The sequence below is a fragment of the Chelonoidis abingdonii genome, chromosome 9 (genome assembly GCF_003597395.2).
Source record: "Chelonoidis abingdonii isolate Lonesome George chromosome 9, CheloAbing_2.0, whole genome shotgun sequence".
NCBI lineage: Eukaryota > Metazoa > Chordata > Testudines > Testudinidae > Chelonoidis > Chelonoidis abingdonii.
The window spans coordinates 37,203,266-37,217,808 of NC_133777.1; the positions used below are offsets into that span (position 1 = coordinate 37,203,266).

The following is a 14,543-nucleotide window of genomic DNA, read 5'->3' on the forward strand; positions in this document are numbered from 1 at the left end:
GGCCCGAAATTGTAGCCCCAGCCACCGTGCGCAGCCGGAGCCTTTAAGGGAAAGTGGGCGGGGCCGGAGGGCGGGGCCCCCGGCCAGAGCCCCTGGATTGGCGGCAGCGACTCCGTGAGAGCGGGGGCGGGGCAAGGGGTGGGGGGCTGGAGCAGTGAGTGAATGGGGCACTGCGAGCCATTGAACGAACTGTGACCCTATGTGTGGGGGAAATCGCTTCCAGCAGGGGGGCAGCACCCCTGAACCCCCCCCGTCCGTCCTAGCCCCAGGGGTCAGCCCCATTCTCTCTCACACACACGCACATCCTGGTGTCAGCCCCGATCTCCCCACACACACACATTCCGGTGTCAGCACCATCTCCCCCTTCCCCCCTCCCCGATCCTGGTGTCAGTCAGCCCCAATCTCCCGCTACCCCAGGTCCTGGTGTCATTCCCGATCTCTCCCCCGACCCGCAGATCTGCAGATCCCAGTGTCAGCCCTGATCTCCGCACAAGATCCTGGGTCAGCCCTGATTCCCCCCGCCCCATTCCTGGTGTTAGCCCCAATCTCCCATCCAAGCCCTGGTGTCAGCCCTGATCTCCCCCTCCCCAGATTGTAGTGTCAGACTGGATTTTCCCCACCCCACCCCCGATCCTGGTGTCAGCCCCAATCTCTGCACCAAGATCCTGGTGTCAACTCCTATCTTCCCTCCCCCCAATCCCAGTGTCAGCTCCGATCTCCCCCCAGATCCAGTGTCAGCCCCGATCTCCCCCCCACCCGAGATCCTGGTATCAGCCCTGATCTCCCCTCCCCCAGATCCCAGTGTCAGCTCTGATTTCCTCCCCTCACATCTGGTTCTGGAGTGCCCCCAGGGCAGCCAGCCCAGCACCTCTTTATTATGAGTACAGATGGCAGTATCTGAGCGAGTGAGCAGGGTGTGGGGGAAGGAAGCCAGGAGGAGCAGTGACTGACTGTGCATGAGGATGCTGGGCAGGAGCTGGGCGCTTGGGCAGTGCCATCCAATACGTGGCAGCCTGTGGTAGCCAGCCCTGGCCCCAGCAGGCATTTGCTCTCAGCACACACACCAGCCGGATTAACATGGGCAATATTTGTATAACTGGTCGTGCCAATAGCTGTCGAAACTGGATTGGAATGTACCTACTAGGACCATACAAAGCAAAGTATGGGTCTGGCGCTTGTTTGGCTTCTGACCACCCCCTCTGGGCTGCTCAGCATGGAGGGAGCAAGCTTGTGTGTTTCCTCTCTGCAGCAGGCTCTTGGCTGCTTGAGCAAAACTTTCCCCTGCCTTCCTCCTCCTAGCAGCTCTGCGTTGCCTCCAGTGAGAAAGCAGAGGAAAGCCGCAGGGGCTGGGTTAAAGAATGGGAGGCCGCGCCTGGTGCTGGTACCCCACAGCTGGAGATGAGCCTTGACCCCGGGCCCCTTGTTCAGATTGGTGGTAGCTGCCTTTTGGAAGCAGGCCATGAATCTAATGAACATGGTCACGGTCTAGCCAGGTAGGGCTGTTCCCTGCAGAACCAGCAGAGCAGGTGCTGTCAGCGCAGGTGCATTTACCTGGCTGATCCTGGAGGCTTGGATCAAGCGCCCTTCCCCCGAGTGCCCCATGCCCCTGGCTGCCCAATACAAAGGCAACTCCTAACAGGCATGGTGTAGGCACCCAGATGAGTATAGGCCAGATCCTCTTGCTCTATTGCAGATGTGGGCCAATCCCTGGGCTGTCTCTGTGCTTTGTCAAAAGCCCACCCCCTGGCGCAGACTGGGGGGATCTGTTCCACCATCTCTCCAGAATATATGCCCACATGCCCACACAGCCCTTCCCTTGCAGGTGCCCTGTGGTTCCCCTGCACACCCTGTATTGTTGCTCAGCAAAAGAAGCAGTATGGGGCTGAATGGCTCCATTGCCTGTGCTGAGACCATGCTATGAGAGACAGAGGATTTGCTGACTCAGACGCTGGTTTGTCGTTCACTTTCTGTCTTGCATTTTTTGTAGGATCCTAAAGTGATTTTTCTAAATGCAGGAGTCACTCCACCCAGTACTAAAATGTAGCCACCTCTGGGGTGGAACATAGAGGCAGTTGAACAGTGCACTGTGTATACACTGATTAACTGACAGTGTGAATCATCAGAATGTTTCCCTTTATATATTTATAAAATAATTAAGCTTCAGATTCTAAGTGTTCATTGTCTGAAACCTGTATGATGGTGAAGGTAACCTGCAAAGTGTGAGCAAGGTATGACTGAAGTAGAAACATCTGCCTGAGTCTGTAGAGAGCCTGAAATAATTGCTTGGAGAGGACTGTGCCTACCCTATTCCTCACAGGAGGATGTTATCTTGGAAGGCTAACAACGCTCCTTCATTGCCAGTGTGATTAACCCTATCACTGCTGACCCTGCTGTGCTCCTCTCCCACTGATGGAAGCAGGCTGGGGGTGGTGTTGGGGTGGCATGAAATTGCACTGTTCATTGCTGTCAAGGCTTGCTTGGGTGGGGAATTCAACTCACTGTTCTTGCCCCAAATCTGAAAGCCTTTGGTCCCTGCTCATAGAGAGTCACCCGCTTTCCTAATGGCAGAAGCCCCAAAATGCCTCCTAGGTTCTGCAAACCTAAAGCTGACTTCCCACCAACAACCTCCAGATGGCAGAGTCAGCTGGAAATTGGGGTGCGACAGGGCCAGAGTGGAGGGACTCTTATATCCAACTAAAGAAATAACCAGTGCTCCTGGACCAGCCTGGGATGAGACAACTCGAGGGTGCAGTGCCACACAATTCATGCGCCCCCCCACATAGGGCTGGAGGCCTGGACCATAGCAGGCTGCAGTTTGGGACAGGAAGTGAATGCTGGATCAGCTTCCCAGTCAAATCCTAGTGCAGATTGGCAGTGCCTATCTCACTCCCTCGGCCTGGGTAACCACAAAAATGTCAGACCAAAAGTAATATATTGTCCCTTTGTTCTCTTTAAAACTGAGTGTTTAGTTTGCTCCCCTGCCCCTATCTTAGGTAAACAGTGGCGCTGATTAACCGTGCTCTGTTTCAGGTTTATAGCCTTGTTGTTCTTTTATCTCCCCAGCTAATGGCCCCTTCTCCATTTCAGCATCCCCCGTTGTCCCTACAGTGCAGTGGGCGAAGTCCAAGGAGCTAGGCTGACAGGCTGCTGGGGAAGGTTTTGTATACACCAGGCTGGCATCCTGCAGCGGCTGTGTCTCTTTGCCCCGGAGCGTCCGTCACCTGGGGGGTGTGCAGGAGTAGGCAAGGAGCATTCCTCCTCCTGGCTAGCATGTGGTATGACCTGCCGTGGTGGGGGCCAGGTGGAGATCTGGGATGCTGCCGGATCCAATCCCGGGTGACTAGGTACCGGGGGGCTCTGCAGGTGCTGCTGACAGCAGTCCGAGGCCAAAGCCCAGCCTCTCAGGAGGGCTGGGAGCATCGTCCCTTCCCAAAGCAGCAAAGGCTCGTATGGTAGGAGCAGGGACTGATGGGCCCATGTGCTGAGTACACCTGGCCCCATCCAGAGTCAGTAGGAGAGTTGGGCGCTCTGCACCCCAGAATGCCCGAGCTCACTGGACAGAGGTGTTCAGGAAGAGCTCAGGGGTCCCTCAGTGGCCATTCTTGCATGCACTCTGGTGAGCTACGCCTCCTCAGGCATAGGAGCCGCCGCTGGATGGGGCTTTGCTGCGGTCATTTCAAAGGACCCCAAGTGCCCTAAACACCATGCAGCAGGGATGGCTCCCCCCGGCTTTCCCCTCACCCAAGATGCAGCTACTCTGGAGTGGAACACAGCCTCTGTCTGTGTTTTGCTGCCTTAGTGCCGAGCCATGGTGTGAGCAGGGGATTTTCCTCAGTTGCTGTAATGCATGGCCCAGGTGCTCTGAGTAAGGTTGGCGCTCAGATGGTAAGATGACAAAATCCAGTGCAAGCCACCTACCCAGGCCTGGCAGCTTCTAAGGTTCCAGCACGGGGCTGATCAGCCCACCCTTAGGTCCTAAGCTCAGAGCCCAAAGCTCTCTGCCGGAGCAGGGCAGCTTGGAAGCCTGCCTCTTCCCTTCTTCTTCCCCATGCAGTCAGCCTACCTTGGGACGTACAGCAGGGTGGGACTGAATCCAGGACAGAGCATTAACCCCTCCCTGGTCCAGTGATGTGTTTGTCCAGCTCAACTTGTTGGAGCAATGTCACCAGCCCGGGGGCAAGGAGACATCCTTCTGCCTCAGATATGGAGCCTGCCTTTGCTTGGCATTTCTGCATGCAAGAACCCATACTGGGCAGCACCTCCAGCCTTTCCTTAATGGCACCAGTGAGTGCCCAGGTGACCAGGAGTGAAGGGAGCTGGCAGAGTTGTGTGTAGGGATCCCAGGACTGGAACAGCAGGAGGGGCTGCAGTCAGGGTTGAGGAGTGTTGGCAGACATTGTTATTTGTATTATGGTAGTGCCTAGGAGCTAGGGCCGGTGCAAGGATGTTTCGTGCCCTAGGCGAAACTTCCACCTTGCGCCCCCCCCCCTCGCCCTGAGGCACCTTCCCCTTGTGGCAGCTACTCCCCTCCACCCTGAGGCACCCCCCTTGTGGCAGCTCCCCTGGCTGCCCTGAGGCACCCTCCCGCCCCAGCTCAACTCTGCTCCGAACACAGGCATGCTGTTGCTGCTTCACTTCTCCTGCCTCGTAGGCTTGCGGCACCTAAGCTGATTGGTGCCGCAAGCCTGGGAGGTGGGAGAAGTGAAGCAGTCATGGCGTGCTCGGGGAGGAGGTAGGGCAGGGGTGAGCTGGGGCAGGGAGTTCCCCTGCGTGCCACCCCCCTCCTTACTTGCCGCAGGCGGCCCTCCCCACACTCCCCCTGCCCCAGCTCCCTCTGCCTAAATGCCGGCAGCGACGGGGTGGCCGAAGATCTGACTGCTGCGGTCGCTGCCGAAGAAAATGGTGCCTCCCAAATGCCAGCACCCTAGACAACCGCCTAGGTCACCTAAATGGTTGCACCAGCCCTGTTAGAACCCCAGTCATGACATAGGATCCCACTGTGGTGGTTGCTGTACCTTTATTAGGTACATTACGGTAGTGCCTAGGCACTCCAGTTGTGGCCCAGGACCACTTTGTACTGAGTGCCGAACATTTATTAAGTGTATTATGGTAGTGTCTAGATGCCCCACTCATGGCCCAGGATTCTATGGTGGTGGTTGCTGTACATTTATTAGATGTATTATGGTAGTGCCTAGGCACCCTGACCCCCATGTGCTGGTGCTGTATGTTTATTAGGTATATTATGGTAGTGCCTAGGCACCCCAGACTCCCATGTGCTGGGTGCTGTACATTTATTAGGTATATAATGGTAATGCCTACCCCAACCCCAGCCTCCATGTGCTATGCATTGTACATTTGTTAGGTATATTACGGCAGTGCCTAGGCGCTCCAGGCCCTATGTGCTGGGTGCTGTACGGACACTGAACATGCAGCCAGTCCCTACCCCAGGAGCTGACTAGCTAAGATCTATGTGTTGCATTTCAGGGCTGGAATATCGGAGGGGGGCGTGGGTCAGGACTGAGGGGTTCGGGCAGAGCTGTGGGATGCCAAACTGGTGGTGGGTAATGGCACTGGTCTAACTACTCTAGCCTGAAAGCAGAGGGCTCCCCAGTGCAAGCCAGCCCATGCCTCAGGGGGCCACGCTGGGGGGACTAGTCAGTGGCGCGGTCAGGAGTGAGCAACATACAGGGGCACAGGTTGGGAAGCAGATACATGGTAGAGTGGGGTCTTGGCTACCACCTGTTCCCCATCCTGCCTGGACATTGTTCTCCCTGAGGGTGCTAGCAGCAGTTCTGCAAGCTAGCAATGGATGCCAGGAACTCCTGCCCATCGAGGCTTTCAGGGCCACCCCATCTTGTGCAAAGCCGTGCTGTACTGCTGGAGGTCCTGGCGCTGCACCTGCATGGCTTTGGCTCCAGGGGTTCCTGCCATGAGCTCTGTTGGCCTGGGGGTGAGGTAAACCTCACCGTGCATGCTCTGAGCCCTGTGCCAGGAGGATGATCCCTTGGGCCTGTTGGGCCAGGCCATTGGGAATCCCACACTGGGCCTGTTCCCACAGGGCTCCCGGCTGCCCACGTCAGGCGCCTTGCTTGGGCTTTTCCACCCAGCTGCTGGGTCGTAGTTGCAGAGGCAGGAGTAGCCCCAGCATGGAGAGGCTGTAGGGTGTGGGCTGCAGTTGGGCAGGGGTGGGGAGGTGCCAAGCAGTGAACTCTGCCCCCCACCTCATATTTGGAAACTGCCATCCTGGCAGGGCCATGATCCTCCCCCGGGCACTGTTCCATGCTAGCATTGGTCCTGCTTGAGAGTGGGAGAAAGAGGGGCCGTCCTGGTGCCTGGGGTCTCATCCATCTGGCTGGCCAGCCCTGCACAGGGTGGGCAGAAGCTGAGCCAGGTGGTCTCAGGGCCAGGTGTTCCCTGGGGGGCAAGAGGGTGGAAGCAGCACTCTCCGCTGCGCCAGGAGAGCAGGGAAGGGCTGCCAGCAGAGAGCCGTTATCCTCGCTGGGGTCCCTCTGCCTTGGAAGCCCAGATTGGCTGGGAAATGGGGGCCTGTCCAGAAGGACGGTCTCTCCTCCACTGTCCATGCCCAGCTCACTCCTGGGTCTCAGCTGAGGCTGCCTGTCAGAGGGTCACTCAGTGCCAGCTGGGCTGGTGGTGGCTGGGACGTGGACTGAGACTTGCCACACTCAGTTCCCAGATGCCAGCATCAGGCACTAATCATTTTTGGCCACCTTCCAATCAGGGTCTGGGGGTGCAGCTACTCCTTAGCGGTCCTGCCCAGGTGCACCCGGGGCGTTCTCCGGCCATGGGAGCGTTTCACTGGAGCAGGTACCTGGATGTGGAGGCAGCATGTGCCAAGCAGTCAGAGGCTGGGAGGCAGCAGTGGGGGGACGGCAACCTGCTGCAGCCCAACCCTGGGTGTGGCTCAGTGCAGGAGCCCCAGACCAGGGGGGAGCTGCGACTGGATCCCGCCAGCCTGTAAATCACGGCCCAGGGGGCAGATGTTCCCAGGCATCAGTGAGTTCCCAGCAGACAGGTTCCAGGAGAGGTCACTGTAAACACGTCAAGACGGGCGTTGTATATTAAAGGATTATGACATGGGAAGCCATAAATCAGGGGGAAGTAGACAGTGCTGCAAAGAATTCTCACAGCCCGGTGCGGAGGCAGGGGTGGGGGAATCTCCGCTGACCTCTCACGGCGAGAATGAGTCCTGACACAGAACCTGCCCCTCTCTGGGCGGTGCGGGCTGGGTTCTGCTCTGCAAAAGCAGCACTGATCCACTCGCTCTGTTCGGGGAGTTCCACCATGCTGCAACCCTGGCACCTCCTTAATGCTTTGAAAGCTCTCCCAGCTCTACCTCTGCATGCCTGCCTGCGACAGCATTCACCCTGCTGTGTGTGCTGGGAGAGCGGGGGCACAGCAGGGGGCACTGGAGAAGCATCTGCCCTGCTCCTTGGTACAAGGGATGTTCTGCTGGTCCAGGGAGCAGAATGGACCATAATCAGAGCGGAGTGAGGAGATGGAGTTGCAGGTCAGGAGCGGGGGATATTGAGGGAGCCAACCTTTGAGGCTGACACAGCCAGGACTTCTATGATTTTTTTACTTTAACTTTCAAAACAAAAAACGTCTGAGTTGGTGTCTCTAGTTCTCAGATGCCAGCCAGGAGTAGGAAAGTGGGTCTCATTTCCAGATCAGTCCATCAGGACGTTTGTTCTTGCCTAGAGTTAACTGCTGGGACTCACTGCTGCAGAACATCCTGGAGACGAATCTCATGGGTGTGTCCGCAGGCCCATAGAAAGGTTGGCTGGCTGCTAAGGAGGGCTTTGGCTGGCTGACTTGGATTGTGATCCCTGTCACAGGGGCCATTGCTGTGTTCAATGGAGACCTGATTTCTAGGCTTGATGGGGCAATTTCAGTGTGAAATGGAATCCATTACCAAAACAGTAAATTAAACTTCATTGCGGGCTCTGACCTGGCCTTCCTGCCAGCATCTGTGGGGTCACAGGCACACGGTCCTGTCTCTGAAGAGGGTTTCTCTCCTGCTGCTGTTTGAAAGGGAACAGTGACTGGACATCAAGGTGTGTCAGATGAACTCAGTTGAGGGGTTGGGAGTGGAGGGGACTGTGTCTATCTGATCTCTGTGATCGGCATCTTCCCTGGTTCTGGCCCAGCCATGGAGATGGCCCATGATGTTCTGCTGGGTTGCTGGAAATCACTGAGCTGATGGAATTGAAATGGTTGCAGGAGCATATGTTTGGTTGAAATTTTTTATGAGAAGCTATTAAAACTTTTCCTTGCAGCCAGTCCATGAGGCCAAAACACAATTTTTCAGAATGTTTCATTCCAGTAAATATTCTAAGTTTTCTACTTTTCATCCCAATTTGGGATCCGGGATTTCCCTGGTGACGGGGGACCCAGCTGGCGACTGGCTTGCTCCTGCAGTCTTCAGACAACATCCAGTGTGTGTGATCTGGAATGGGTCATGACCCCCGCCCACCCCATCTCATCTAACCTCTTTCCCTGGTCCCCTGCACTTGCTCGTTTTTCTGGTGGCTCTGTTAGCGCAGGCCCATCGATGCCTGGCAGGGCAGTCACAGCCCAAGGCTGGGGGTCCTTTGCACACCAAACCAGCCAAACAGAGAGGACTTTGATTTTAACCCGCTGACTAACCAGAAATCATACAAACAATTCCCTCAGACACTCCAGTTTCCAGTATCACCACCAGCACCGCTTCTTAGGGGGATGAATGGTTATGAAAACCAATACCTTAGTAAAAGAAACAAAGGTTCTACCGATCCCAAAGGATCAAGCCCCAAACCCAGGTCAATATACCAATCAGATCTTACCCACAAATCACGTTGTTGCTGTTCCTTTAAGAATCTAAAGGTTTGTTCATAAAAAAGAAATATAGATGAGAGCTAAAACTGGTTAAATGGAATCAATTACATATAGTAATGACAAAGTTCTTGGTTCAGGCTTGTAGCAGTGATGAAATAAATTTTAATTTGCTCTAGAGAAACATCTTCCTGAGCCTTATCTAATGCCAGATTCACTTCTGAGATATCACACAGACACTCAGAAATGTTTTCCACATATGCACTGCTTCTTTGTACAAACAGCTATCTTCCTCAGACAAACATTTGGAGAAAGCCTCCATAGGCAAATCCTTGCCCCTAATAGACACAGATTCAGGATTATTTCTTTCCTGTGACTGGTTTATGTCAACTTGACTGAACAAAGCTTTAATATCATCCCCAATCAAAAGATCTGTAGGCAATAACTTTCTTACACCAGCTATAACTTCATGTTTAACACCAGTCCGTTCAAGGTGGATTGTGGCTAAAGGCACACGTACAGTAAACTCAGAGGATTTAGGGTGACCAGACAGCAAATGTGAAAAATCAGGACCAGAGGTGCAGGGTAATAGGAGCCTGTATAAGAAAAAGACCCAAAAATCGGGACTGTCTCTATAAAATCAGGACATCTAGTCACCTAAGGGGATTACAGTGTTCACACTCTTATTTGGTAAATAATCTTCCTCTTTGAAAAGATCTGCTTTAACAAGAGTGATGTTAGAATCTTTAATTTGACTTAAACAACTTTTACTATTGACTTTTACATTCTCTACACAAGTTACAGCGTTACCTTCACCCGAGCTCACAGTAAAAGCATTTACATCAAAGGTGCCAGCGTTGGGGTAAATTTGGTTACACACAGACCACTGCTTAGAGTCAAACAACATACCAACATTGTTACAAACTGGATAGATTCTATCCCCATCTTTGTTGTTGAGCGGGACTGTTTTTTCAGTATGATACAGTTCCTGCTGTTCCTTATTCTTGTGAGTTGGAGCTTAAGTCTGTCCAGTTTGCCTTAGCTTCTAGTTCCTGCAATCGAATACATGCCATTTTTTGTTCCTGTTCAAAACACAGGTGTTCTCTTTCAGTAACTTCTCCTTCCATATCATCTATTTTTTCTTTTGTTCAAGTTCTAAGCTGCTGGTTTCTCACTGCAAGCATTTTTGTTGGGTCTGCTTCCTTATCACTGGCAATTAACAGATTTTTCAGTTCCTGCTCTGGGTCCTTTTGCTTAAAATAACACCCCCTCTGTAAGCACAATTCTTCCAGGCTTTTTCTGTCAAGATCTTGATTTTTAACCCGTAAACTCTCCAATATCAAAATTGGATTTGGACAAGTGTATGGGTCTGATCCAAAAACCCAATTAACCTGTGGTAATGTGTGTCCAAGCCCGACTACGCCACTGGATACAGCCTCTTACAGGACACTACTGAGAGTATCAGTTCAGGACAAATTGTTTGGAGCAGGGCAGTCACAGCCCAATGCTGGGGGTCCTTTATTATTAAGACACACCAAACCAGCCAAACAGAGTGGACTTCGGTTTTATCCCACTGGCTAACCAGAAGTCATACAATCAATTCCCTCAGACACTCCAGTTTCCCAGTATCACCACCAGTATCATTCCTTATGGGAGTGCATGGTTATGAAAACCAATACCCCAGTGTAAGCATGTGGACTCACCCCTGCAGCGCCTCCTGCTGGTGTCTTGGGAATTACTCGTTTCCAGCCTTGGAGCACCCTCTGCAGGCCAGGGTCCCACTGCCACTAGGACCTCACATCCCTCCTGGACTCTGGTGCCCTGTTATCTGGGGGGCTGCCCCCTGGCAGTAACCCCACAGTCTCAGGGTCTCCCTGTCCAGGGGACCTCCACCTCCTATCCCCACCTTGCCTCAGTGTAAGGCTACTGCCAGTCACCAACTAGCCCCCATTCCCTGGGGCAGACTGCAGTGTCAGCCACTCATCCCTGGCAAGGGGGGTTGGACCTGCTGCCTTCCTCTAGGACCCAATACCTGTTTGGCCTTATACTAGGCCACACCCTGGGAGGTTTCCAGGCCGGAGCTCCCCTGCTCCCTTGGCCTTCCCCCAGCCCTGCTCCACTCCCAATATGTTGTCTTTAGCTCCCTGCAGCCAGGCCCATCTCCCTCTACAGCTAAAGAGAGACTGTTTGGGCTCCTGGCTCGCAGCCTCTTATAGGGGGCCAGCTGGGCTCTGTTTGGGGGTGGCTGCCACTCTTCCTGCTTCCCCCAATCAGCGCAGTGGCTGCTTTCTCCTGCCACAGCCCTTTCCTAGTGCTGTTTTAGGCCCCTTGGGGCAGGAACGGGTGTCTACCCTGCTATACCCAGTAAAAGAAAAAAATATTCTCCCGATCCCAAAGGTCCAAGCCCCAGACCCAGGTCAATATACCAGTCAGATCTCATCCACAAATCACGCTGTTGCCAACCCTTTAGAATCTAAAATCTAAAGGTTTATTCATAAAAAGAATGAAATATAGATGAGAGCTAAAACTGGCTAAATGGAATCAATTACATACAGTAATGGCAAAGTTCTTGGTTCAGGCTTGTAGCAGTGATGGAATAAACCCCAGGTTCAAATCAAGTCTCTGAAGTACATCCACAGCTGGGATGGGTCATTCAGTCCTTTGTTCAGAGCGTCAGTTTGTAGCAAAATTCCTCCAGAGGTAAGAAGCAAGATTGAAGACAAAATGGAGGGGTTCCAGGGCCTTTTATATTCTCTCTCTTGTGGGTGGAAACCCCTTTGTTCTACTGTGCAAAATCAAAGCAACAAGATGGAGTTTGTAGCCACATGGGCAAGTATGACCATGCATGACTTTACAGGGAGAGAAGCCATTGCTCACATGCTACCTTGAACGTTCCCAGGAAAACTTCTCGTGTGGATTGGGGTCTCCCAAGGTCCATTGTCAGTTAAGCGTTTCTTAACTGGGCACTTAATCTGAAGAGTTCCTTTTCAATAAACTGGCCAAATGCTTCACTGGTGCTACTCAGAATCAAACACACTGAGATACAAGTACATAGCCAATATTTATAACTTCAAATATAAAAATGATATATGCATACAGACAGCATAATCATAACCAGCAAATCATAACCTTCTCATAGACACCTCACTCGACAACCTTTGTACAATATTTGCTGCAAATATATAAAAGTGGTTGCTCAACAATTATCTATACGTTACAGTTCCTGTCAATAATGTCACCTCCCCAACGCAAAATTGATGACGGAAGGGATGACACAAACATCATTGACTGCATCCCAAAAGCTCCCCATCCTTGGTTCTGTCTTACTACAGCTAGTATTGGTGTGTAACAGAAATGGTTTATTCAAGTCATGTTCAATAACCTGACTGAACCTCTTTACAAACTCAAGGTAAGACTTGGTTAGAACACTAGCAGATTGGATCTGCTCTTGCAGCATGGTTCCTGTACGTCTCACGTGATCTTGCCAAAAGCTAAAGAACATAGCTACTTTATCCATACAAGCTCTAGCAAATGTTTGGAACCCAGTTAATATCAAGTCAATGTAGATATTAATGTTGTCCATAGTATAGGAATCTTGGCATTTAGCAATATAGTAGTGTGCCTCAGTTTCCCTCTTCATACAGTACATCAGGTCTGGAATGTCTTTTCTCCTGTGAAAACTTCCAGTACTGTTTACAGGTATTAACTGTGAAACATCATTATAACAAGGCCTTTTAACATCAAGTGTGTTCTTATGTATCTCTTTTAACACGTTCAAGGGTTTTTCCAAAAGATTAGGCACATTGTACGTTTGTACAGTTCTTGGTAATAGGAACACATTAGTTACAAAAATGACCATTAGCAATAACAACAAATTCATTGCAAGTGTCCATTTACAATCATGTTTGTCATGCCACACCTTTGGCTCAATATCACTGGGGTTTGGCCCTTTCAGGGTTACCCCGTGGCTTCCCTTTGCAAAATTAAGTTCTCTTTTTTCTCCTTATCCTGTAGGATCAAACCCAGATTCCTCCTGTTTAACAGAATCCACTGGCTCTCTTTGCTAACAACTATTAGCCAGTCTCTCTTCTTCCTGCCAGCTAGGTAATTTGCATTAACACAGACACTAGCTTTTAAATTCCAATTTCAAGGCTGGACACTCATTCTTCCCTTCAGCAGGATTGGGTTCCTCCCCCCACCACCACCTTTTTCTTAGAAGGCTGAAAACTGAAATTTCCTGCTCATAGGAATTCCTTTGCTGACTAGATGTGTTCACCATCTGCAGACCCTTTGTGCTATGAACATCTTCTACACAGATGCTCTCCTGCATGCTTGCTTGTGAATCTACCACCAGCAGCAACCTAGAGACTGGACTCTGTTTTAAAGAGATACCAAACAAATTTAAAGTGCCTAGGGGTGAGAGTTTGCCTGCTTTCCCCTGCATCCTTGTGAGTTCAGTCACAAGGCTGTTCTGCTCTGAAAAACCAGTAAGTAACCGCAGATCTTCCCTCAGTACCCTGCTTACTCTAAGGCCAGACCTTCAGGACTACGCGCCGTATCGGCGCAAGTTTAAAATCGTTTGCTCGGGGTGATCGATATATCGCGTCTAATCTAGACGGGCATATATCGATCCCTGAGCGCGCTTATATATCGATTCCGGGAACTCCACCAACCCCAACGGAGTTCCGGAATTGACATGGCGAGCCACGAACATCGATCCCGCGCGGTGAGGACGAGTGAGTAAATCGATTTTAGATATTCGACTTCAGCTACGTTATTCACGTAGCTGAAATTGCGTATCTAAAATCGATTTTACCCCGTAGTGTAGACCAGCCCAAAGACTCAGCATGGGGACAGTCCTGACCCAACACCATTGTTCTCCGAACAACCTGGCCAAACACAGCCACGTGTCATAGGGCTATTCAAATTCCCTGACAATTTTCATTTCATCTGAGACCTCTTCTAAGCGATCCACACTGCAGCTTTCAAAGGGAAAGTCAATGGATCCATTCACAACAGAACATTTCTGGCTGTTAGGAACTGAAACTTCCTTTGTTAAATTACTTCCACACCCTTCAGTTGCAGCAAACTGCTTGCAGAGACTACCCTGAACATTTTTCTCTTCAGGAATCTTTTTAGGCACCAGTTCACCTTTACCTTGCTCCACAGAAGCATTGCTCTGTTGAGCCACTACTAACTCCTGAGTTTCACTTACAACCAGGATCACCTTTTGGCCCATCAGGCGGATTGCTACACAATCCCCTTTTAGGCAAACTGCTAGATTTCACAGACAAAAGGTTAGAAGCATTCTCCTCCCCTTTGCCACTCACATGCTCAGGAATCTTTTCCTTTCTGCTACAAGTTTCCAAAGTGTTAGTAGGTAACACAATCAAATTATCTTTATGCCTTCCTTGTGCCCCAGCTAGGGTATCACCCTGGTCAGACAGAGTTGCTACAACCTTTCCCAGCAACAGGCAAAATAAAAGCACCAGAATTGTTTGGTTTCTAGGACACTAACTGGATGCAACCTAGTTACATGCCATTCTCCCTAGCAGACACAAATTTAGGACCATTCCCTTCCTGGGCTTTAGTTGAATCCAGAGCCAACTGTACTACCCTCAGGTATCACAAACTGGAAGGCACCTTCTGTCTGCTCCACAGACAAAGAAGAGCTGGAGAAATATTCCCCTTTACAGATACACAGCTTGGGA

At 51.5% G+C, this 14,543-nt stretch overlaps 1 protein-coding gene across 1 annotated transcript in view; it reads left to right on the top strand.

The window, feature by feature from the left end:
• The window catches only part of CORO7 (coronin 7), a 173,134-nt gene that overhangs the window by 130,682 nt on the left and 27,909 nt on the right, over positions 1 to 14,543 (top strand). The gene's annotated exons all lie outside the window — the stretch shown is intronic.